The sequence below is a fragment of the Anabrus simplex genome, chromosome 1 (assembly GCF_040414725.1).
Source record: "Anabrus simplex isolate iqAnaSimp1 chromosome 1, ASM4041472v1, whole genome shotgun sequence".
In the NCBI taxonomy this organism is placed as follows: domain Eukaryota; kingdom Metazoa; phylum Arthropoda; class Insecta; order Orthoptera; family Tettigoniidae; genus Anabrus; species Anabrus simplex.
This window is the reverse complement of record NC_090265.1, coordinates 320,491,855-320,518,823: the sequence shown is the minus strand read 5'-3', so window position 1 is coordinate 320,518,823 and position 26,969 is coordinate 320,491,855.

Below are 26,969 nucleotides of genomic sequence, written 5' to 3'. Positions count from 1 at the left end.
GAACTGAGGAACTGTCTGATACGAGACAAAGCGGATCTGGTCAATAAATTCAAGCAATCTACGCCCTGTAATCCAAGGATGTCGTCAGATTGACCACATGACACTCCAGTATCTCTAGATCATATCGCTGGACAGCATTCGTCTTGGGAGGCCAAGACCCTAATGGACTGTTGCACCATGGGTTTGTCTGTTTCTGGTTGGTATTGAGTAATGTATTCATGAAACATTTAATTGTGTTGTTATAGGAATTTCCAGATCAGAGACGTAAACAATAGCAAAATATCTCTTGTTTCATCTTGCCTAGCATGCTGTACATAGCTTACAGAGGTACTTTTTGAGGATCTAAACATCCTCCGAGCGTAACAGTCCGTCTTTTCGTGGTACCTTTTGTAACTAAAATTTCATGGAGCTAAATCTGGAATTAGACCTTAAGTAAGGCAGTTTCTCAGTCCGTAGGGGTAACAACATAGAAGCAGTAAACACTAAGATTTCAATCCTACTCTGTTCCTTCACTGTGGACACTTGTTGCGTGATTGTGGAAATAGAGAAGCTTATTATTATCGTCACCCGAGCGCCATCCATCTCAAACAATAAAAGGTATGTGCCATCCATATTAATCCTACATCTTCTTCTTTCTCTGCCATCCCCACATCTTAACGAGGTCGCGGGTACGAAACGTGCGGCACACGTGAACTTCGACCAGTTTTACGGTCCGATGTCCCTCATTACATCAACCATATGAAGAGGGATGTATTAACTGCTATGTGTTTCTGTGTTGGGTGCCCCTATGATGTGTGTGTACGAACAACCCATCTCCGCGCCCGAGGAACTAACCAGACATGGCTCAAATTCTAAGGCAGTCGGGAATCGAACCAAAGACTCTCAGAACTGAAGGTCACTTTGAAGTTGCTAATGCAACGTGTGTGTAATATTTACCTTGTGTGGCTATCAGTAAGAATGTTCCATTGACGGTTTTGTGGCTTCATTTTACAATATACCCCGCCCCCCAGAAATACGACCTCAAAAGATGAGGATTAATCCTCACATCGTCCTACTATTATGGAAGCAGTTGAGATGTATAGATGATGATGATGATGATGATTTTCTGTTGCTTTTCGCACACCCTGATGGAATCATGTGTGCGATGCCTAAATGTGGTTAACTTTTCTGGTGGAAGCCCTTCTTGACACCAGCTCTATGTTGAAGGATCTATTCACCAATGAGTATTTCTGTAGTGATTGGTAGAGTGATATGTTGAATGTGAATGAAGAAGAGTGTATTAAGGTGAACAAACACCCAGTCCCCGAGCCAGAGGAATTAGGCAGATGTGATTAAAATCCCCGACTCTGTGGGAATCAAACCCCGAACTCTCTGAACCGAAAGCCTCGATGGTGACCATTAACCCAAGGAGCCCTACAATAATAATGTCAGTGACAAAAACAATGTGTGTCTATTACTAGCCTGATGCAGACCTTATGAGCAGACCCTCCGGCGAGGGTGGGTGGCATCTGCTATGCATGAGAAACTGCGAGCTATTGTGGTGGAGGATAGTGTTGTGTAAGTTGCAGGGTTGTTGGGGACAGCACAAAAGCTTAGTCCTCGAGCTCAGCGAATTAACCGTTTAAGATAAAATCTCTCGACCAGGCCGGGAATTTAACTTGCATCCCCGGGGACTGAAGACCAAGACACTCACCATTCAGCTATATGGCTGTAAATAATAATAATAATAATAATAATAATAATAATAATAATAATAATAATAATAATAATAATACCAGAACTGCCTACATTCAATCTAAGCGCCATTTAGAAGGTAATCTGTAATACGAACAGTAAACCTTCTTGTGGAAGAAGTTTGAATGTTTATCTTCAGATGTCACTACTGTCGATTTGTGTGCCCCTCTGGTGAGAGGATGGTCAATTAAATTTCAAGAAAAAAATTTTTACTCATAGGTTTTCAAAACTGAATTGTTTGTATATTGTTTTTGTTTTTCTTAAAACTTTAGCCAGTCACAATTTTTTGAATTTAATTTTGTAATCAATCAAAATTGTGGGTGTGTATAAGGCTTCGGCCCAGTGAGTTTTGGAACTTTCTCCTCCGCCATAAAAGCTGGGACCTCTGGGGCCATGTTGTCATTCGATCGCTGCAGTCAAGAGGTTTAGAGTGTGTTCATAGAGGAGGCAAGGGGCACGCTTCGCCCTTATCCGGAAGGCCCTCCAGCTCAAGGTAATGGCAGCCATCTTTTAATCATGTAATAGTTTCTGAAAGCTGATTCTAGGGGAAGGTTTCAAAATCCTTTCTCAATGTAAATCTTTCAATGTAAAGTTTCAACCTAGTCTAAAGACCTGAGTCCGAGTGGGGACCCTCGTTTATTCCCCTTCAACTTGGTATTGAGGTGACTATGATTTCATACACTTTAACATTTTCCTTTTGTAATTTAAAACCCTCTCTCCATCTAGTCACCTCTGTAGGATAGACTTAGCCTCTGTAATTTCGCGCCAAAAGCCCACATAGGGTTGTAAGAATTTTCAAGTGAACTTCAAAGGAGTGCATGAGTTCGCCTCCTAACATTTTGATTTACGGCCAATAACTTTAACCTTTTCGTTTTCACTAAGGCCATGTAGAATGGGTACTTATTGCCCCTATTAAAGTTAACTCTTGATTAATTTCCTTTTAAAATGTAACTAAGACTGCTGAGCGGATAAGATAGTGTCTTGAAACTTGCAACTTTTGCAAGAATAATCTCCTAGGTGATAGTGTGCAGCAAAGCCGCTCTTTTGGATGTAGTAAATTTCGGTGCTCAGTCTCCTAGAGGAGGAATTTAATAAAGCAGTGGTGTTCTTGTAAAAATTGTAATTTGTTAGCTTCAAGCTCATTCTGTTAAATGATTGTTGTCTGACTGTTCTAGGCTTTTCTAAGATTGTTTCTCGAGCTCAAGAGATAATCTTTACCTATACAATTATTATTTGTTGTTGTTTAACAAAGTTTAAAATCTGAAAAGTAACAAAAAATCAAGGAGAGAAATAAAATTTTGAAATTTTAAAGTTTTAAATTAAAATTTGATCTTTTCACTATCAACCTAGGGACTGCCTGACCGAGTTTCGCCCGGAAGGACGTGGGTTCGAATCCCGTCAGGAAGTCGTAAAATTTAAGAAATGAGATTTCCACTTCCGGAGGTGCATCTGGCTCTGAGGTTCACTCAGCCTACACCATAAATGAGTACCAGGTTAATTCCTGGGGGCAAAAGTAGCCGGGCCAGAGCTAACCACTCTACCCCATCACGTGCTGAGGTTAACAATGGTGGAAGCCTTTACTTTCCACTCCTCCAAGGGCCTTCATGGCCTGTACGGAGGTGACTTTGCTTTGCTTTACTCTATTAACCTATTCATTCCCACATCTTCTTACAACTCTACATTCCACGAAATAATAATAATAATAATAATAATAATAATAATAATAATAATAATAATAATAATAATAATAATAATAATAATAATAATAATAATAATAATAATTGTACCGGGCGGTACACCTCCGCTCCGCTAATTCAAACATTGCGCCAGTTGAAACTCCTCTACTGGAGGAAGCCGGAACTTTAACTTCCACTTTAATTCTCTGAGTTCTCAGAAGATGTCTCTACGGTAAATTTTGAAGTGTTCTGAACTATGTCAGTTTCGATGTGTATTTGTTTGCTCTGTAGTAAGAAGTGTGAACATTCTCTTCTAGATGGCACCTCTTAAGAACTACAATTGGGCACCCTAGTGCGACGTGAAGGAACCTTTTTTTGAAGAAATTTAGTATTTATAAGTTTGTTCTTTATTAAATTTCTTTCAGCCATTGTTTAAGTTGGCAATGTTAATCCTTTATTTCCGCCAGTTTTGAAATTGGCCAATCGCAAATTTCTGTAATTAATTTTCCACCAATCCTGGTTTTCTTCTCCAGTTTTGACATGTAATCTTTTGGTCGTCCAATAAAAAGCTTGTGGGCGGGTGTAATCATTCATGAAACGTCTCGAATCTTCCGCGAGGGTATATAAACTGCTGATTTTCTGGTCTCCTCGCCACTTCAGTAACATCTTTCTTTGTGTGATTATGTAGCAGGGGGCGGGAAGCGCCTCTTTCTTCAGGCAGCAGTTCAACCATCAGGTAATGGCCGTTTAATAACTTATTTTCTTGCTAGCTCAGCAGTTTAACCCTCGGGGCGGGTTCGAAACTTTCCTCATGTAACCTATATTTAAAATGTAAAAGAAACTTGGTATAAATTCTGTTTCTTTAACTACAAATTGGGATAGAGAGTACCTAACCCTCTCGAGCTCCCATTCATTTTGTTTTGAGGTGACTACGTTTTTATAACAGTTTCCCTTATACTCGTAATGTCATAACATTTTTCAATCGTGTCACCTCCGTAGTATGGGATTAGCCCTTGCATAAGTGGCCTAGTGCCAAATAGGTTTTAAAGAAGTGTATTAGGAGTGCAGTTACGCCTCCTCTCAAGTTGGTATTTTGGGGGCCATGTAATTGTCCTGTTTCTTTATTGAATAGGCCTCAGTAGGTTGGGTATTTTTACCCCTGTTTTCATGTTCTTGGAGTACAGCTTGAAGGTGGAGTTTGGTGTGGCCTTTGATAGGCTTGAACTTTGAGAGCGGGTTGCTCTTTCTGAAATTTGGTTTCTGTGTGCCTCGAGCAGGCTTTATTGAGTAATAGAGAGCGAGTGCTCCTGGGCATGATTGGGGTTTTCTGCCCCTCTGTTAAACCTTGTGTATAAGTAAAGTTGGGCTCATTGCTCAGGGATTGTGTTTCTGGAACTCGAAGCCCAAAATACATTAATAAACTGTGATTGTACATTCTTATTTTGTTGCTATATAACTAAGTTCCTGTTGTACTTGTTATTTCTTGATCTCGAAAAGGAAATATAACCTTGTTGAATTTTAAATTAACCTTAATTTCGTAAGTTGAGACCTGTTCATCCCAGCACCTTCTTTCACCTCTAACTACCACGGAGAACTCCGTAATAATAATAATAATAATAATAATAATAATAATAATAATAATAATAATAATAATAATAATAATAATGTATTAAATATTAGAATGGAATAATTTACCAAGGGTGATTTTCGACCCATTTCCAACTACTTTAACATCATTAGAGATAAAAACTAGGCCAAGGTTAGAAATAATTGCAAAATGCATGTGTTTTGTTGGTACTATTCATTCCTTTAAGGGTAATTTATTGCAAAGACAAAGGAATTTCAAGAAGTAATTGAGAGAGGGGTAGTATTTACAGCATGGGTCGTTTTCCGTCCCAGCATTGTTTGACGTTTATCGACGTAACTACGCGTTAGATGTCACTTCCAAAGCACTCTCTAATCTCTACTCGAATAATAAAAGTGATATTAATATTTTATTCTAACTGGAATTAATATCAAAACTTTGTCTTCCAGTAACCTCAAAATAGGTTTTATACAGAAGTTTTCAAAGCCTACATGCCTGGGACCATTTCTTGAAAATAAGTATAACCATTCTGGAATAGCCCTTTCGTATCACTGCGTGATCATTAATGCGGAAAAATGTTATTATACGGGAGAAATAAAATCCAAGCTGTATGGGACGTATATGACCCATTGGCCTGCAGTGGGTTAGAACTGATGGAGAATATGCCACAAGGGCGACAGATCTAAATGTTGATTGATTGATTGATTGATTGATTGATTGATTGATTGATTGATTGATTGATTGATTGATTGATTGATTGATTGATTGATTGATTGATTGATTGATTGATTGATTGATTGATTCCCTTTTACATCTTTTTTCTTTCTTAATTTTCTTACCCTCCAGGGTTGGTTTTTACCTCGGACTCAGCGAGGGATCTCACCTCTACCGCCTCAAGGGCAGTGTCCTGGAGCGTGAGACACTGGGTCGGGGATACAACTGGGGAGGATGACCAGTACTTCGCCCAGGCGGCCTCACCTGCTATGCTGAACAGGGGGCTTGGTGGGTGATGGGAAGATTGGAAGGGATAGACAAGGAAGAGGCCTTAAGTTAGGTACCATCCCTGCATTTGCCTGGAGGAGAAGTGGGAAACCACGGAAAACCACTTCTAGGATGGCTGAAGTGGGAATCGAACCCACCTCTACTCAGTTGACCTCCCGAGGCTGACTGGACCCTGTTCCAGCCCTCGTACCACATTTCAAATTTCGTGGCAGAACCGCGAATCGAACCCGGGCCTCCGGGGGTGGCAGTTAATCACACTAACCACTACATCTCAGAGGCGGACTTACATCTTTTTTACTGAAGGATTTATTCTATTAAAATTATTCGTGAAGTGGCTGCTGAGGAATATCCTGTGTGAATAGTTACAAGCTTTTCCCACAAGCACGGACCCAAATTCTCACGCTGGAGTGATTTATGAAGCGTGGTAAAATGAGAGTAACTGAGTTATTGGAAATATAAAATACGGGATATTATTTTTTGGAGTATAACTACTCTTGTGTTTTTATTGTCTGATAACGGAAGTCAAAGTACTTTCACTGGAAGCCACGCCTCAGCTTAACAGGTGCTGGTTTATAACATTTGATAAATCAAAATTTACTGACCAAGGTTAAACGTCATATCAGCTCACTAAGACAAGGCACTGTAGAGCGTAAAAGTTCTTTGAGAGGTTCCACTCGACGATAATTACACCATTTTATGAAAATAGGAATACGATAATAACATATTGCTTCCGTCATGAAACAAAAAAATTAATTGAATTAAATTCCAATTTATTACGGCATTTCTATGGCATTTATCAGAATTTATGCGAGGTCACTGTCTTTGAATACACAGCTGCTATGTATTAACAAGTTAAGAGACAAACCAGCTAAGTCAGGACTAACTTCAGTCCTTTACTTGGATCATACTAGTAAGAGGTACCACAGGGAATACCCCGTTCACAACATGTTGTAAAATCCTACTCAATAACAAAAAATTAAGTTAGAAAGATAATTCCTTGTCTTTCCTCCTGTTCAATATTGCTTTAGGTTCTTAGATATGCTGGTATTAACACATGAGATATTATCCTATAATAAGATATCAATCCAAGAGCCACCGTGGCTCAGGCGGCAGCGCGCCTGCCTCTCATCGCTGGGTTCCGTGGTTCAAATCCCGCTCACTTCATGTGAGATTTGGGCTTGATAACGCGGAGGTGGGACAGGTTTTCCTCCGGGTACTCCGGTTTTCCCTGTCATCTTTCCAGCGACGCTCTCCGCTGTCATTTCATCTGTCAGTTATTCATTATTGTCTCCCAGGGGAGTGCGACAGGCTTCGGCAGCCGGCGGAATTTCCTATCCTCCCGGGGTTTCATTCAGTCCATTCCTGACCCGGTCGAATGACCGGAAACAGGTTGAGGATTTTCAATATACCTAGGTCGAGTCATAAGTCATGGCAACTTTTTTTTTTTCTCGCGTTCAGGAGACTACACGGAAAATCTAAGATATGCATTTGGAAACGTACGGTATGTACTTGCGTATGATGCCACCAGATGGTGTATGTAAACAACAGTGTGGGTCTAAGCAGGCCCCCAAGTTCAGTGTGTGAGTGAGAGCGTCACAAAATGGAAGTCAACAAGCAGGAGCCGCCTAATTCGCCTGATCTGAGCCCATGTGACTATGATTTAATCCACAAAGTCAAGAAGCCATTACGTGGACAGCGGTTTGCTAACAAAGAGGACATCGTAACAGCATTTCGGAGAGAGGTGTCACACGTTAGCGATACACATGCAGCGAATGGTATTCAGCGCCTGCCCCACCGCTGGCAACGCACAGTGGAAACCTTGGGTGATTATTTCGAAGGTCTGTAACCAGTGGAGACCTGTCCTTTGTACGTAGTCTTGTGTATTTGCTGTCTATACCATAATGAAACAATGTTTACCAATGGCCTGTGTTCTGTCACTTTCCTACGAGAATCTACTGAAGCCAGAATATGTCTTCAGGCTCTATGCATAAGTGCATGTCCTATATTTCAAAATGCATATCTTAGATTTTCCATGTTGTCTACCGTTCGCGAGAAAAAAGATAGTTGCCATGACTTGTGAATCGACCCTCCTATTTATCCGAATGAAACTGGTCTTCTTAGCTCAAGATGGCACGTTCGATCTGGTCTCAGTCTAGTGGTACTAGAAGGTGCTCAAATACGTCAGCCTTGTGTCGATAGATTTACTGGCACGTAACGAACATCTGCGGGACAAAATTCCGGAGGATCGACGTCCAGGTTGAGGCCGTGGTCTTTGAGGTTGAAGAATCTGGTTCTCGCCTTTTCAATGCAGCAGTTAACTTCCAGAGAGTAGTCCAAATTCTCACTGACTGAAAATCCAAGGTAAGCCATCTTTACAGCTTTATGGAGAGGTCTTCCTACATCGCCATTCCTCGATCTGCTGCCAGCTGCTTGGCTACGATCATATATTTGAGAGAATCTGGAGGGTCTAAAAGTTGAGCTGTAATGTGGAAGGTCACCTACAAAATTCCGGAGGCTCGACGTCCAGGTTGAGGTCGTGGTCTTTGAGGTTGAAGAATCTGGTTCTCATCTTCTCAATGCAGCAGTTAAATCCAAGGTAAGCCATCTTTACAGCTTTCTGGGAGATCTTCCTGCATCGCCATTCCTCGATCTGCCACCGGCTGCTTCGCCACGATCCTGTATTTGCGAGAATGTGGAGAGTCTAAAATTTGAGCTGTAATACGGGAGGTCACCTAAATATGGGAGAGTGGATCGGCTGGCAAATATAAGAGCCAAATGTTGGGTAAAAGGATTGCATAGGAGCCAATTCATTGCAGGCGTTTTGCATTCGTGTGAATCACGGTGTGACAAAAGCGCCAAGATCAGTAAATAAAATGACTTTACTTACAAGTTTGTCCGTTACTTCTGTTCGACGTTTGCGTGTTATTGGAAACATTTCTTCAGACTTCATATTCCCCAAATATATATATTGCCCCTTACCTCGTCATCGTCGTCATCTATCTTGATGGCACTAGTGTGTTAATATTGAAATAAAATATGGAACATTTACCGGGCGAGTTGTCCGTGCGGTTAGAGACACGCAGCTGTGAGCTTGCATCCGGGAGATAGTGGGTTCGAATCCCACTGTCGGCAGCCCTGAAGATGGTTTTCCGTTGTTTCCCATTTTCACATCAGGCAAATGCTGGCGCTGTGCCTTAATTAAGGCCACGGCCGCTTCCTTCCCACTACTAGGCCTTCCCTATCCCATCGTCGCCATACGACCTATCTGTGTCGGTGAGACGTAAAGCAAATAGCGAACGAAGTAGTTGTAAAATCCGTAATAATTACTAATAAAAATTTAAAAAATAAGACTGTCTACTAACTTAAAGTGTACTGGACACATTCCACATACTGCATTGAAATGATCTCGTTTCTATTGTAACGGGTCCGTAGAGGTAGCCTTTGAGTATTTTTGTCCCGTTGTAATTGATTTTAATCTTTGTGCATATTTCACATACCTCTCAGCATGAAGTTTTCTGATAGCCAAGCCAATCGGTCGTCGTCAATTTCAGTATTTCTAGAAGTGTAGGACTGATGTTACACACCTCATACATATCATGCAATTTCCTCACAGGGTCCATAAATACGATTGTCTTGTGGAGACTTCTGTCACCATTTCAGGAGCAACTACTGGTCAAGTTTACAGCGCAGCTATTTCAGGTGTCGAAAACACGTACTTTGCACGTCTTACATTCATTTTCTCCAGATTGGAAGGGTAAAGAACTTTTATGGTGAGACCCCCTTCAGGAGTTAGAATGCTTTTCTTCTTTTTTGCTAATGTCTTTACGTCGCACAGACACAGATAGGTCTTATGGCGACGATGGGATAGGAAATGCCTAGGAGTTGGAAGGAAGCGGCCGTGGCCTTAATTAAGGTACAGCCCCAGTATTTGCCTGGTGTGAAAATGGGAAACCACGGAAAACCATCTTCAGGCCTGCCGACAGTGGGATTCGAACCCACTATCTCGCGGATGCAAGCTCACAGTCGCGCGGCCCTGACCGCACGGCCAACTCGCCCGGAGCTTTTCTTCTATGCCGCATCTTCTTTGAGTGCGTACTTGAAGCTACTTCCCCCATGTCCAGAAATTGTGAGGGCATTTTTTGAAGATATGGCTCGAGCCAATATTGAGAAAAAATGCCCTATCCTCATTAACAGGGTGAGGAATTTCCAACAAATTTCTTCTTCTTCTTCTTCTTCTTCTTCTTCGTCTTCTCTTCAACCCCGTTATCCCTTATTTGGGGTTAGGTGCTATGACAAATCTCCTTCTTGTCCTAGGCCTATCTGTTGTATCTTCTTTGGTCAGTCCTTTAGTCAGCATGCCATTTTAAACAACGTTTCGCCTTCCTCTAGATCCGCTACCTTAGAATTCTCTTGATTGGTGCATTCATATCAGACCGGATTACATAGGCATACCGCCTCAGTCTCTACTGTCTCAGAATCTCTGTTATTTTTTCAGTCCTGCCATCATTATAATATCGTCATTTATTCTCCTTTCCTGCAAAGAGATTCCCATAATCCACGGTAACATTCTCATTTCTATCCTAACCAACAACTCCTCTTCCTCAAATCCCAAACTCTACAAGAAATAGCGGCCTCAAATCACTATTACTGGCGCTTTAACAATTTCGTTCCATCTACAAACTTGGAATCCAATTTCTTCCACTTCGATGTCAGGTTTCTTCGTCAAACCATGAAGCTGGGTGGCCATTAGTTGGTGCGAAAAACGAACAGCAACAAGTCTGCGAAAAGCAGTTGACAGCCTCGGAAGAAGAAACACAGAAGCCTGTTTGAGACTTTATCTCTGGTACCAGACTCTTCGAGCTGACCTTTAGACTAGCCAAGGAACTGATCGATATTAGGATCATACAATACTCCCTCCTTAATGACCATCTCGTCAATTATGATCGATCCAATCGTTTCTTCGGTATTTTCCAAATTACTTACTTTATAGTGCGGACGTTGTTTAATATAAATTATACCTGTGTTTCCATTAGTGTGGCCAATTTAATTCCTTTAAATGTTTTCCTGTGAGGAAATTTTAGGCAACCCATTGATCTAATGAAATTGTAACTTTTAGGTGCCTTTGTAAACCACAAAGCAGACATTTTCAAAGTGGTCTCCCCAAATAAATCATTTATATTTCCAAATGCTTCTAATTACTCTATGAGAAATAGTGACTTTAAATCACTATTACCGACATTTTCCTGAATTTCACTTTCTTATGTAAGTCTGTCGTCTTCGCCTTCTTCTGAGATTTCAGTTGTTACAGTTTTGCTCTTAGCTTATAAATTATCTTTACTTAGTATAACATAGAGCAGACGATAAAGGAAATGAAAGAGGAATTTGGAAAAGGAATCACAATCCAAGGAGAGGAAATCAAAACTATGAGATTTGCCGATGATATTGTTATTTTATATGAGTCTGCAGACTATCTGGAGAAATTGCTGAGTGATCCTGGAGAACGAGTGCGAGATGAAAATAAATAAATCCAAAACAAAGATAATGGAGTGTAGTAGAATAGAAAAGCAATTTTTTCCCAAAAAAAATTGTTAGAATTAGGAAGAAGCTGTTTGTGAATTTTTTTTGTAGAAAAGTAAATTCTAAGTGCACTTGGCGAGGTTCATTTTAATAGGACTAACAGTCCACGCAGCGAATTCACTTTTAACGGCCCCAGACACGCATATTTTCTGGTTTACTCTACTTTCTTAAAACCTGTCTTTTCCCCTGATAAGCTATCATTATGCATAACGCATAATAAGTAGGACGTTGTTGAAATGTCATATTTTCTTTTCCATTGCATTAGGACGTTGCTCACTAGTATACAATATAACAAACGATAATAACACGTTTTTATTTCACATTTGTTGCAGTTTTTTCGATTTCGGATGATCAGTCATTGTTTAAACTTTCAAAAAGGATTTAGGTCAGTAGCAATTTGAAGAATGTTTGGATAATTTTAAAAAGCCATGTATTCTTCATTTTCAAAATAAGTCCACAAGGGACAACATAAAAAATAATACATATTCTTACATGTGGTTATTTTTTTCTTTCTTTCTTAATCTGTTAACCCTCCAGGGTTGGTTTTTCCTTGGGACTTAGCGAGGGATCTCACCTCCACTGCCTCGAGGGCAGTCGCGGGATGGGAAGATCGGAAGGGACGGACAAGAAAGAGGGAAGGAAGCGGCTGTGGCCTTAAGTTAGGTACCATCCCGGCATTTGCCTGGAGGAGAAGTGAGAAACCACGGAAAACCACTTCGAGGACGGCTGAGGTGGAAATGGAACTCCCCTCCTCTACTCAGTTGACCTCTTGACGCTAAGTGGACCCCGTTCCAGCCCTGATACCACTGTTCAAATTTCGTGCCAGAGCCTGGAATCGAACCCGGGCCTCCAGAAATGGCAGCTAATCACACTAACCACTACACCACAGAAGCGGACGTGGTTGGCGACAGCTATTAGTGACTAACGAGGGGAACAACCCGATTTCCCAGAAACTTAGCTCAGAAAATGAGGAGCCGATATAAGCGAACACCTGTTTCGGCTTATCCGTAGATACTCATCCGACTCCCAGAAAATGGCGGTTGAAGTTTCCGACGCACTTTACTTGCATTTTAGTGAGTAATACGTTCAACTGACATGGTGGCACAGCTGTTGTCGCAGCGGCTTCACACTTTTGCACACCGTATTCAAATTCGGACTCCTTTTTGTTGTTGTTTCATTTATCTACTTATGTCCATTGACGATTACCACACGAACTTTTCTTATCAAGTTAGTGGATGTTGATTGTAAAATTACAACTGGGTTTTACAATAAGTATTATGTTATTCTACGAGAGGTAGGATTTCCCACCTCTATAAGTGTTGACAACTATGGTATATCTTGCGATGATGGGACAAGATGAGAACGCCACGATGTGCATTGAACCGATAAGGCAGTATGTACCACTACCAGTGTGCCAACCTAAAATAGAGCTCCAGTACAGGAGGTCACGGCAAGGGTTGAAAGGAAATACACGCATTGGAGCTCTGCACGAGTACAAACGGAACAAAAATGAGTCAAAATCCAACTCGACTACTGTCCTTCAAAATAGTCCCACAGTGCATCCACACAGCGCTGCCAACTATTGGGAAGGCGTTGAATACCATTGGCATTATCATCAATCAATGTGTGCCACCTGTCGCAGATACGCCGTGATGATATCCGCCTTGTTTGCAAAAGCGCTTCCTAACAATGGTTGTGGAATGAGGTCGAAGTCGCATGGACTGAAGTCTGGTGAGTAGAGTGGGTGGGGTAGGATTTCCCACCCTCGCCGCTCTACACAATTATCAATGATATCTGCAGTGTGGGCTGTAGCGTTATCATGAAGTATGATTGCATTATCCAGCAGCGCCAGACGTTGCGCCAAAGTGTACGTAACACATGGTACAGCAGAATGTTGCAGTAGTATTGGGCACTAACGGTGTGGCCCTCCCTGACAGGGTGACACTCCAGAATACCGCAGCTGGCATACGCCAGAATGAGCATGACCTTCGTGGGTGATGGATTCTATCGCACCTTGTGTCGTCGTGGTGAACTTGGATAACGCCATTCTGCTGATTCTGTCTTCAATTCTGGTTCATATGCTCGTGCCGAGGTTTCATCAATCGCAATAATGCGATTGAGCATATCATCCTACGCCCCGCTCAAATCGCTCCAGGTTGATACGGTTGGTCTCATATCGCGTCCACTTCTGCATCTCTGTTCACTGTCGTAGTGCCCATTTTGAACACTCCTTGCGCACCTTCGAGTCCTACCGTAAAATGAGGAACACTATTGCTCTCGACATATCCGTCCGTCAGATCAAAAATTAGATGTATGGCTTTTCAGGCGTTTGCTCTATTAACCAGCATTTCGTCTTAAGTCTGACACTAGACTCGTCAGAGTGGGATGTATCAGACCCTACCCACTTATGCTGGGGTGTATGCAGGTGAACTTATCAGAAGCCTCTTATGTGGCACAGTCTGATAACTGCATACGGGAGATAAAACTCCACATACACCCCAGCATAAGTGGGTAGGGTCTGACATATCCCACTCTGACGAGTCTAGTGTCAGACCTAAGACGAAATGCTGGTTAATAGAGCAAACGCCTGAAAAGCCATACATCTAATTTTTGATCTGATTTTTGATATGCTCTATTGGTGGAAAAATATCTAATTCCCTCCATGGGAATTTAGAATTACCATTTGGAATTGCTAGGCGGGCATTGATTCCATTGTGGAGTTTTATCTCCCGTATGCAGTTATCAGATTGTGCCACATAAGAGGCTTCTGATAAGTCCACCTGCATACACCCGAGCATAAGTGGGTAGGGTCTGACACATCCCACTCTGACGAGTCTAGTGTCAGACCTAAGACGAAATGCTGGTTACTAGAGCAAACGCCTGAAAAGCCATACATCTAATTTTTGATCTGATTTTTATATGCTCTATTGGTGGAAAAATATCTAATTCCCTCCATGGGAATTTAGAATTACCATATCCGTCCGTGTTATTAATTCCTGCACAGTCCAACGTCGATCCCCTGTTCAATTACAGCCACGAAGAGGTCAGTACGGGTAGACGTAGGCCGCTCTCTTCGCGGCAAGTTTGTCGTTGCCGTGCGTCCACGTCGGAAAACCTCCATCCAACGTGCAACTGTCGACAGGGCAAAGCTCGATCACCCATAGCTGCTCGTAGTTCCGCATGACACTGAGTAGCATTTCTGCCAGCGTCAAAGGCAATTTTCACGTATGCTCGCTGTTCCACTGTGCATAAATCCATCTTGTAGCATGGCCAAGCTCAAACTAGAGCTGGGAGCGGAGGGAGTAATACCGATGAGTAACCTGTTAGTAGCGGCAGAGCGCACCACCGATCACCTCCGCTCACAACTAAAAGTTCTCGCGGAGGACCAGAGCACAGTGTAGCGCACGACACATGTTTAACAAGGTAAGACCACGACGTTCGGATCACGGATTATCTTCAAACTTTGCACACTTTTAGTAATACATTGGGACAACATAATGTGCAAGTAGTAAGGCGTATTACTTAGGCGTTTTCGAGAAAATCGCAAGATAATTTTCGCGTCCAATATGTACCAGTGCGTTGCGATCACGAGCACGAGATGGCGACGGTCGAGAGATTAGCGGTCAGGATCCTTAATCGCCGGATCGTTGGATCAAGTCCTGCTCATAGCTTTTTTCCTTTTCAACAGTGGTCATATTTTTTCATATATATTGCAGGTCAAAGCGTCCAGGTGCAGAACAGTTCCGGGTACCTTACCCGATTTCACTGTCAGGTATGAAGGATTTCGCAAATCACGAAGGTATACATTTTCAGGAAAACTTTATGCATTTGGTGGTTTACTTGTAGATAATTGTAAATAATGCGCATGATTTTGTAGTCTGCCTCTGTGGTGGAGTGGTTAGTGTGATTAGCTGCCACCCGCAGAGATCCGGTTTCGATTCCCTTGTTCTGCCACGAAATTTGAAAAGTGGTAGCCTACAAGGGCTGGAACGGGGTCCACTCAGCATCGGGAGGTCAACTGAGTAGAAGGGTTTCGATTCCCTCTTCAACCATCCTCGAAGTGGCTTTCCGTGGTTTTCCACTTATCCTCCAGGAAAATGCCGCGATGGTACATAAGTTAAGGCCACGGCCGCTTCCTTCCCTCTTTCTTGGCTATCCCTTCCGATCTTCCATCCCTCCACAAGGCCCCTGTTCAACACAACAGGTGAGGGCGCCTGGGCGAGATACTTGTCATCCTTCCCAGTTGTATCCGCGGCCACTAAGTCTCTCGCTCCAGGAAAGAAATAAATATATTTTTCGCAATGATCAAAATTAGTTAAAAGCCATATAACATTGGAAATCCAATAAAAGTGAATGCAAATACACAGTTTTTAATCATATTACCTTCGAATTGTAATATACATGAAAGAATATGACCGGGCCGATGACCTTTGATGTTAGGCCCCTTAGAACAACAAGCATCAGGATCAGCCGAATATGACCAGTATTGGAAAACAAAACGGTAAGCGGGACTCGATCCAGCGATTACGGAGCTTGAACGCTAACCACTCGACCAACGGCGCCTCGTGCTCATGATCACAACGCACCGGTACATATTTCACGCGAAAACTTCTCTTTCGATTTTCTCGAGAACGCCTTAGTAGTACGCCTTACTACTTGCACATTATCTTGTCCTAATGGACTACTAAATGTGTACAAAGCTTGAAGATACTCCGTGATCCGAACGTCGTGGCCTCCCCTTGTAAGGGTATTGTACCCGTATTCAGTATGTGCTTATCAAATGTGCACCTGTATTTCCTCCGCTTCTTGTGTTTTGTAGATAATGCAAAGTATATTAAATAATAATTGACCGGGCGAGTTGGCCGTGCGCGTAGAGGCGCGCGGCTGTGAGCTTGCATCCGGGAAATAGTAGGTTCGAATCCCACTATCGGCAGCCCTGAAGATAGTTTTCCGTGGTTTCCCATTTTCACACCAGGCAAATGCTGGGGCTGTACCTTAATTAAGGCCACGGCCGCTTCCTTCCAACTCCTAGGCCTTTCCTATCCCATCGTCGCCGTAAGACCTATCTGTGTCGGTGCGACATAAAGCCCATAGCAAGAAGAAGAAATAATAATTGTGGTATTAGTTTGATATTTAAACCCATTTGTAGATGGTATTCATGTTTTAGAATATTTAAAGGAATTTAATTTTTTTAAACAGAAATTTGTATCACAAATGCCACGCGAACCGTCTGATGCATGGCAGTTCTTTGAAATTAGTGATGATAAAAATCAGCAAAATAAAAATTTTGCTGCCGCATTTACGCCACGGGTGGTGGTGTATCAAATTTTCGTGATCATATCAAGAGGCATCAGAAGGATGAAATGAGCAGGTCGGCTTCTGCAGCAGGAAACAACATTTCTGTATTAAGCAAAAGAGTTATCTTGTGAGAAAAGGGCATTGAATAGAAGGGTGAAATACCTTTACGTTGTCATACGAATAACATGTTTAAACGTGCTGCTACAGTACATGTACTCGGGAGTTCACTCGGTACATCCGGGTGATGACGTCATTACAGCTGCTCCGCTCCGCAACGCTCCATGTCCCCCCCCCCCCATTAGCGCAAACTGAATGTTTCAGGCGCTGGTACCGAGCCATCCTCTCATGCGGTCGCAATCTCTCTGTTGTTTTCGGTACTCTTTGGCGTCCGCTTTCAAATGTATTTACTGCGATTAAGATGATGCCACATGTTCGCACGATATACCACAGTTTCATCACTTATGGAATGACCTCCGTATATATACAACCTGTGACAATAAAGTTCGGCGAATGAAGTCAGAATGGTCGATCCAGCAACATTGGCGACACACAACGCTGCACCTGCGTAGCAGCAGGTTTTCACCACCTGCTCCCAACGTTGTTCAATTGAGCATCATGTGTGTACCGTGTAAGACCTGTTTAGTGAGTTGGTTATGAACTGCGAACAGGAACAGGAACTACCAAAAATGTACAGTTTTGTTTTAAACTTGGCAAGACACCGAAAGAAATGCATGCGATGCTGGTACGTGTTTATGAAAATCGAGCACTGTCGTTGAAGTGTATGTACGAGTGGTTCGCCCGTTTTCGAAGAGACCGGGAAAGTGTTTCTGATATCCCTGGAGCGGAGGACCGGCGATCGCCATCAGTGACGAAAACATTGAGAAGGTGAGGACATTAATCACGAACGATCGGCGATTAACTGTGCGCATGACAGCGGATGAACTGCAGATTAACCATGAATCTGTGCGACAAATCGTTACCCAGAAGTTAGGGAAGAGGAATACGTGTTCTCGTCTTGTGCCAAATCAATTGACTGGCGATCAGAAGCAGGCACGTTTACGGGCTTCACAGGATTTTGTCGAAATGGCGGATGCGACACCAAATTTCTTAAACTATATTGTCAGTGAGGATGATACCTGGTTCTCAGGTGCGATCCTGAAACGAAACGGCAAAGCATGGAATTCCGTTCTCCGGGATCCGCTCGTCGGAAAAAAGGTCAGAGCCGAAAAGTCACACATCAAACTCGCTTTGAAAGGACAGAGATTTGACGATATTCCTGACATCCAACGAAACATGACGAGGCTTTTGAACACCATCCCAAATGAAGCCTTCTTGCAAAGTTTCCAGGACATGTATCGCCGATCTCAGCAGTGCATAGTTATGGGAGGGGGCTACCTCGAAGGACAGTAAGGTCACTGTCGTGCATTGTTCATCTATGTTGATAGTACAGGACTCTTCACCGAACTTTATTGTCACAGATTGTATATATTGTATTTTTCAGGGATTACAATCTTTTGTAGGTTCATTCTTATACTAACGCTTCAGAGAGACACGGTGCATTCCCTTGGATGATGCCGATCGTCGAAACATTGAAATCATAGACATTTCGCACACCACGAGCATCGTGCGAAGGCAGGTTTGCCACAGTTACATTTTTGAGTGGAATTGTCGCTCGGAAAATAAACGTCGTTGACATTACTGAAGATTTCACGTGCTGGCAATAGGTCTGCGACAAATCACGCATAACGGATCATTTTTCCAAACATTTGTCGCTTGCAATCAATTACTAATCAATGCGTGGATTTTTATTGCATGGTGTCTAGTCATGATATCCCTTCGCTGTGCAAAGAGTGTGGAACAATTGTTGTTTTTAAAATTAATTTACAGACAGAAACATTGAAAAACGAAAAAGGACAACGATATTTCAAAATACATTGAACAAAACGTAAACAAAAGTTAAATCGTCAACGGACAAAATTAAATAAATGGAAAAGACATGGGGATTTGAACACGGGGCGCGAAAGCCTGCGGCCACGGCGTTAGACGCTGCGCCACCAACTCAATTGAACTTGTTACGCTCTAAAATGCAATTAAAGCACGTCGGAAAAGCAGAAACATGTTCGCTCGTTTTCGCCCCTCTTTCGCTGAGCGAAGTTTTTGGGAAATAGAGTTGTTACCCTGGGCGGGTTCCCCTCGCAGGAAAGGATTTTATACCTGTGAGTCTTGTGCTTCCAAGATATGTGCAGGAACTCCATACAGAACTCTGATAATTAAGAGAATGCAGTTCCTGAGCTCGTGTTTCAAGCACAAGGTATGCATCAGCCTTCGCATCCGCCCCTACAGCCTATCATTCACCCTCGTGTACCTCAAGATCAAGAATAAATGGAAATGAGAAATGATTGAAAACAACAGTTACATAAATTTCTGATTCAGTACTGACTTATCCTGTGCAAGTAAAATACAAAAACTAAAAGTATCACGCCAAGTGTATTTATAATTCGGCTAGTGAATGAATTTGGGAAAGACGTGCTTACAACAGACGGGTCTGATTTATTTTGTAAATTGTGCAGGGTTAAAGAGAGTGTGGAAGGTATGTTTGTTTTACAACAGTACATTAAAGGAAAAAAAAAAGTCTGAAAGCTGCAAAGAGTGCATAAATAAACAAGTTTTCTCAAGTTTCTTGTGGACAAAATGCTAGCACTACATCCAGCAAATCATTACGTCCATATTTATACACAATTATACAAGTATATAGGAGATAATTATTTCTTCTAAAACAAGAAATGTGCAGTGAATAGAACTGGGACATATTATTTGCAGAATCTCTGTTGTCCGCCTCTGTGGTGTAGCGGTTAGTGTGATTAGCTGTCACCCCCGGAGGCCCGGGTTCCATTCCCGTCTCTGCCACAAAATTTGAAAAGTGATACGAGGGCTGGAACGGGGTCCTTTCAGCCTCGGGAGGTCAACTGACTAGAGGGGGTTTGATTCCCTCTTCAGCCATCCTCGATGTGGTTTTCGGTGGTTTCCCACTCCTCCTCCAGGCAAATGTCGGTATGGTACCTAACTTAAGGCCATAGCCGCTTCCTTTCCTCTTCCTTGTCTATCCCTTCCAATCTTCCCATCCCCTGACAAGGCCCCTGTTCAGTATAGCAGGTGAGGCCGCCTGGGCGAGGTACTGGTCATTCTTCCCAGTTGTATCCCCCGACACAAAGTCTCACGCTCCAGGACACTGCCCTTGAGGCGGTAGAGATGCGATCCCTCGCTGAGTCCGAGGGAAAAACCGACCTTGGAGGGTAAAGAGATTAATAAAGAAGAAAAGGGATCTCTGTTACACTGACACCAGTATTCAGTTTGGTCAAATATTTTGAAGTCTTTTTTAATTATTTTATAGCACTTTTTCATAAGTTTAAGGGTATTTCATTGATCATTTTCCATGATCCTTACGTCATGAATATCCACCCCCTAGAAGTAAGTTTTCAATAATCGTGGGAGATGAAAATCGATCCAGTGATTCCCGAGTTTATCCTCCATATACAAACAAAGAAACAAAGGTTCTCCTTTTGTAATATTAGTGTAGTTAGATACTACAATGCAAACATCTTCAATAGCTTTTAAATTTTTATGAAAACCGTGTGTAAAACTGGAAAATGAGCAACAAATACGTGACACGGTAAGACGTAGCAGTTGTACAATTACAGAAATATTTGTTGAAGTAGTGGAGAGAATTTTTAAAACTTTCGCCATGTTAAAGAGGAAAGCACTTTCTACAACGGAAAAATATTTTATATTGAAGAAGGCAACTTTTTTCATTCATAAAGGTGTATCTCTCTTATTGCTGTAATACATATTTAACAGTCGGATAGTATCAAAACGTTAGTGATTGTAACAAACTTGTTCGGACCCATATTAGAAGACATCTTTGGTGAGAGTTCGATCTGGGCAACATATTTTGCTTAGGTTGAATGTAACTGAACAGTCTCTTGTTCTGCATACCCCACATGGAACTGTGCTGTTACAGGTGGTAATAACTATAAATATTAACGAGACCATAAAATATTAAAATTACTGCTCAATTCCCGTAAAACCGCCAGAGAGCAGCGGTGATATATACCGGTGTTAACTACGAATGCTAATGATCGCATTGTTTCTTTTCTTGACGAAGCAAAAAACGAAATTAGAAGAGGAGGTTGAACTTCCCAGCTTTATGTGTTGGTTTCTTCATCCGCTTTTAAATTGCCGTGCGAATAATACTGGCATAAAATTCAAACGTTGTAACGAGGGAAACGGATAAAAAGTTGTCAGCTGTATTGAGCAGAACTTTAACGCTGTTACTGAGAAGGAAGCAGAAACTCGGTCAAAAAAAAAAAAGAAGGATTAAAAAGGAGACGAGAAAGTAGTTTGTTGTGAATTAAAGTCTTCCGGCTTTGTAGTTCTACAGAGTTCAAACTGTACATGACAATAGAGAAACTAACTATTGAAATATATATATTTCGATATCGTAAAGCAATTTTATTTTGATTTAATAATTAATTTACTAAATCGCTAATCTCATGTGTTTCACTATCTATCGGCGTTTCCATGTTCATCCAGTATCTGTTTGCCCAAATTTTCTATTGTTGTTAGAGAACTATGAAAACTAATATTTAAACAGAATTAAATTACGAGTGTTAACCACACAATGACAGTAAGCTGTCACAATTTGTGTCCAACGATTCATTGATTCCAATTTTCTATTTCAGTTTTATCACCTATTCAAGACTTACATTTGTGCTTTTTTCCCCATTGCCGTTTTAAAATAGTGGAAATTTTGATTTTATAATAAAATTGAGCAGGCTATCGTAACTAGTTTGAAATTTCTTTATTTCTTTCTTTCTTTCTTAATCTACTTACCCTCCAGGGTTGGTTTTTCCCTCGGACTCAGCGAGGGATTCCATCTCTACCGTCTCAAGGACAGTGTCCTGGAGCGTGAGACATTGGGTCGGGGGATACAACTGGGGAGAATAACCAGTACCACGCCCAAGTGGACTCACCTGCTATGCTGAACAAGGGCCTTGGTGGGGGATAGGAAGATTGGAAAGGATAGGCAAGGGAGAGGGAAGGAAGTGGCTGTGGCCTTAAGTTAGGTACCATCCCGGCATTTGCCTGGAGGAGAAGTGGGAAACAACGGAAAACCACTTCCAGGTTGGCTGAGGTGGGAATCGAACCCACCTCTACTCAGTTGACCTCCCAAGGTTGACTGGACCCCGTTCCAGCCCTCGTACCACATTTCAAATTTCGTGGCAGAGCCGGGAATCGAACCCGGGCCTCCGGGGGTGGCAGCTAATCACACTAACCACTACACCACAGAGGCGGACGGTTTGAAATTTAAGGATACAATTTTGTCAGGTTGCACATAAAATGTCGAATTTGAAACACCATCAAATAGTATCACTGTATTGACTAGTGCAGTTTAATTCGACATGCATGTACATGTGGGTATGGAATGATTGGAGTTCTAGTCTTCACGAGGGGCTGGATGGAAATTTGCACTTCTCTGCTCTCCCAGAACTGTGATATTGCTGTTTCGAATCGAAGAGTGGCAGATGTAGGTTTTTTTATTTATTTCGTGTGGCTACTTCTAGCCGAGTGCAGCCCTTGTTAGACAGACCCTCCGATGAGGGTGGGCGGCATCTGCCATGCGTAGGTAACTGCGTGTCATTGTGGTGGAGGATAGTGTTATGTGTGGTGTGTGAGTTGCATCGATGTTGGAGACAGCACAAACACCCAGCCCCCGGGCCATTGGAATTAACCAATGAAGGTTAAAATCCCCGACCCGGCCGGGAATCGAACCCGGGACCCTCTGAACCGAAGGCCAGTACGCTGACCATTCAGCCAACGAGTCGGACACAGATGTAGGTGACGATGGTGTTTGTTGTTTACAGAGGCCTAACATCTACGTGATAGGTCCCAAACATATGAAGATAAATGTATGAGGGTGTTATTTAACGAGTCATGGCAACTGTGTTAAAACTTCCGATCAAGGAGCAGCACAGTAAATCCATCTTAATTTTAAAGGATACTGGAATTTTCTTCTCTGTGCTAGCAAATTAGGTGTGGATACAGGAGATAATGGCAATAGGCTATCAAAAGGCAACTAAGTAGAAAACACTGTTTTATTATGCATATAGATTTTGCGCATCTACAAGTTCTATTGTAGCCAACACAGAATAAACTTATGGATATGTCCTGCACTGTCCAACGTCTATGTTCTTTTAAGCTCTTTTGGTCAACGGTCGTAGACACCTCTGTGTGAGCAGACACGGAACTGCATAGTAGGGAAAATAATAGTAATCCATCAGCGGTAAAATTCATATAACCACATTCAGTTTAGAATTGTAGTGCAGATACGGTATATTTATATAGTACAGTATCTTACCTGCAATATTCGTGTGAATCTTTGTGTGTGTGTGTATCTATTAGAGCATAGTACTACTAATAATCTGCCTAAGCATTTAGCTTTGTTGGTAATCTTTGAGTACAGTAGTTCATGGAAATTTCAAACTTGCAATTTCGATTTCTGTTTGTGCTTAGTAGTGACATACGGTACCGGTATTGTAATTAGGATACGTCTGAACGTAGTTTAAAATTATTGTAGTGTACAGTAGTATACGAGTAATATCTCTTAGAAACAGGCGTGCTTAGTTTATTATTGTAAAATATTTGTGTGGTATAATAGAGGTATCTGTTGAAACTCTCTTACTAAAATTCTGTTGTTGTAATTAGGACAGGCTTAACTGCAGTATAAAATTGTGTAATTTTTTGTATTCCTTTCGGTATTCAGTAATTAACAGTAGTTTTTATCGGTTAGGGTGTTGTAGGATAAAGATAGAATACGACTAAGTAGTATTATAGTGTAGTAGTATATTAGTTACCTAATTGTCGTGTGATTTTTTAGTACTAATCCAGAAAATATTCCTTTTCATTCACTTTTTTTGCACAAAACAAGTTATTTTATTTTTCCTCTTCTTCTCATTTTTCCCCGTAAAGAATGGTTAAAGAGTACAAGTGTAGGAACTGTGGGTGTGGCGAGGCATTGAGGGTTATGAGGGAAGAGTTGGAGAGTTTGAGGGAGATAATTAGGATTCTCAAAGAAGACAGAAAGTAATATAGGACTCCCTCAAACAATGTACAGGTTACAGTAGGTGTACAAGAGGGAGGGGAGAGAAAGGGGGCAACTGTAGAAGACAGGTGGTCTAATGTTCTAAGGGGAAGGAGATTGCAGGCTAAGGGCTCTATTCAGGATCAGAACTCAGGACAGGTGTCTGTGAGAAATCGGTACGAGCCACTCCAGGTAGAGCAACAGAGGGAAGATGAGGAACAGGGAACTGTTGCTGAGATGTGTGGGAGTAGGAGGAAGGGAAAAGGTAGGAAAGGAAAATGTAGAGTAGTGGATAGGAAAAGACAGGTGGAACAGGGTCATGGGAGGGAGAAAAGGGAGGAGGAAGTAACTTTTGCAGCTATCAGGAAATATATGTCTAACCAGATAGGAGGGGATCAAAGGAGGCGGGTAAGGTTGAGGCTCTGCTTATGTGGGATTCCATCGTTAGACACGTGGGGAAAGTGTGTGGAGGAAAGGGAACCAAGGTAGAGTGTTATCCAGGAATTAGGTTGAGGCAGATGCTGAGAAAAGTAGAAGAGAAGGAGGAGGGGAAGGAAAAGGTGGTAGCTTCTCACGTTGGTACCAACAAAGTAAGGCAAGCTAATATAAGTACCAACATACTTGGGGATGTGTGGGATCTGGCAAATGCAGCACGGGTGAAGTTTAAGAAAGCGGAGATTGTTATCAGTGGAATACTGTGTAGGAGGGATACTGACTGGAGGGTGATTGGGGATTTAAATGAGACTATGGAGTGGGTATGTGGGAAACTGGGAGTGAAATTTCTAAATCCTAATGGGTGGGTAGGAGATAGGGATCTGCGCTCAAATGGCCTTCACTTAAATCGCAGTGGTACGTATAAGTTAGGAAATTTGTTTAGAAGGGTAATAGGGAGGTACAGTCAGGGAAACGGTGTTGTCTAGGGAGCGGTGATGAGGGTACAGAGATTCGGAAGTCAAGTAGGGATGACATGAAAATGTTAGTGTTGAACTGTGGAAATATTGTAAAGAAAGGAATAGAATTAAGTAACTTAATATATATATTTACCAGATATTGTAATAGGAGTTGAATCATGGCTGAGAAATGATATAATGGATGCAGAAATTTTCTCACGGAACTGGAGTGTGTATCGTAGAGATAGGATAGGAATGGTGGGAGGGGGAGTATTCATTCTGGTGAAAGAAGAATTTGTAATCTACGAAAAAGTTAAAGATGAAAAGCATGAAATTCCAGGTGTAAGGTTCATTTCTAAAGATAATAGGCAACTTGATGTCTTTGGAGTGTACAAACCGGGAAAGAGTAGTGCTGACACGGATTCACAATTATTTGATGATAATCAGCTATGTGGGAAACGACATAGAAAGGAATATGATTGTAGCGGGAGATCTTAATTTACCAAATGTCAATTGGGAAGGAAATGCGAACGACAGGAAGCATGACCAACAAATGGCAAATAAGTTAATATGGGAAGGACCGCTGATTTATGAAGTGACGGAACCAACTAGAGGGAAAAATATCCTGGACGTGGTGCTGATAAAACCAGATGAGCTCTATACAGAAACCGAAGTAATAGATCGTATTAGTGATCACGAAGCTTTGTCGTAGTTAAAAATAAATGTGTTAGAAAGGAAGGTCTTAAGAGTAGGACTATTAAGCAGTACCATATGGCTGATAAAGCAGGTATGAGGCAGTTTAAAAAAAAAGTAATTTTGATCGGTGGAAAACGGTAAATAAGAATGTAAACAGACTCTGGGATGGGTTTAAAGCAATTGTTGTGGAATGTGAAAACAGGTTTGTACCTTTAAAGGTGGTAAGGAATGGTAAAGACCCACCTTATTATAATAGAGAAATAAAGAGACTAAGAAGGAGGTGCAGATTGGAAAGAAATAGATTTAGAAATGGCTGTGGAAGTAAGGAAAAATTGAAGGAACTTAGTAGGAAATTGAATCTAGCAAAGAAGTCAGCTAAGGATAACATGATGGCAAGCATAATTGGCAGTCATACAAATTTTGGTGAAAAATGGAAGGGTATACATAAGTATTTTAAGGAAGAAACAGGTTCCAAGAAGTACTTACATTCCAGGAATAATTAATGAACAAGGAGAGTGTGTATGTGAGGATCTTCAAAATGCAGAATTATTCAGTCAGCAGTATGTAAAGATTGTCGGTTACAAGGAAAATGTCCAGATAGAGGAGGTAAAATGAAATGGCGTATGACTTTTAGTGCCGGGAGTGTCCGAAGACAAGTTCGGCTCGCCAGGTGCAGGTCTTTCTATTCGACACCCGTAGGTGACCTGCGCGTCGTGATGAGGATGAAATGATGATGAAGACAGCACATACACCCAGCCCCCGTGCCATTGGGATTAACCAATTAAGGTTAAAATCCCCGACCCGGCCGGGAATCGAACCCGGGACCTTCTGAACCGAAGGCCAGTACGCTGACCGTTCAGCCAACGAGTCGGACGATAGAGGAGGTGACTAACGCTAAAGAAGTATTAAATTTACATATGATAACAATGATATTTACAATAAGATACTGAACCCTTTGGTCCATATTGAGGGATACCTACCTTTCTTACCTATCAGCAAAGTTCATGAGATCTGTCTCTGGGTCGTATCGGGTTCTTCGTCACTTGCTGAGGTAAAGGTAGGGTTCAGTAATTCTAATCTATCTACTGTAATGAAAGGTCTGTTTAAAAGATTCCTATTTATTCAGGAAAATTCTGAAGCCATCTTTATGTCAATGGTATCATAGAAATCAATTGTGTCCACTGGACACCACAATCATTTCTACATAATGGTCAGAACACTGGTGTGAGACTTTAACGTAACTACCTGACGGGCATTCTTACTAGAAACCATTGTCTCAATTATTGATCATTTAAGAAAGAAAAGTCTGGAAATCCTTAAATTCGGCTTCCACGTGAGACCACATGTACCATCATAGTGATTCGTTATGGTCC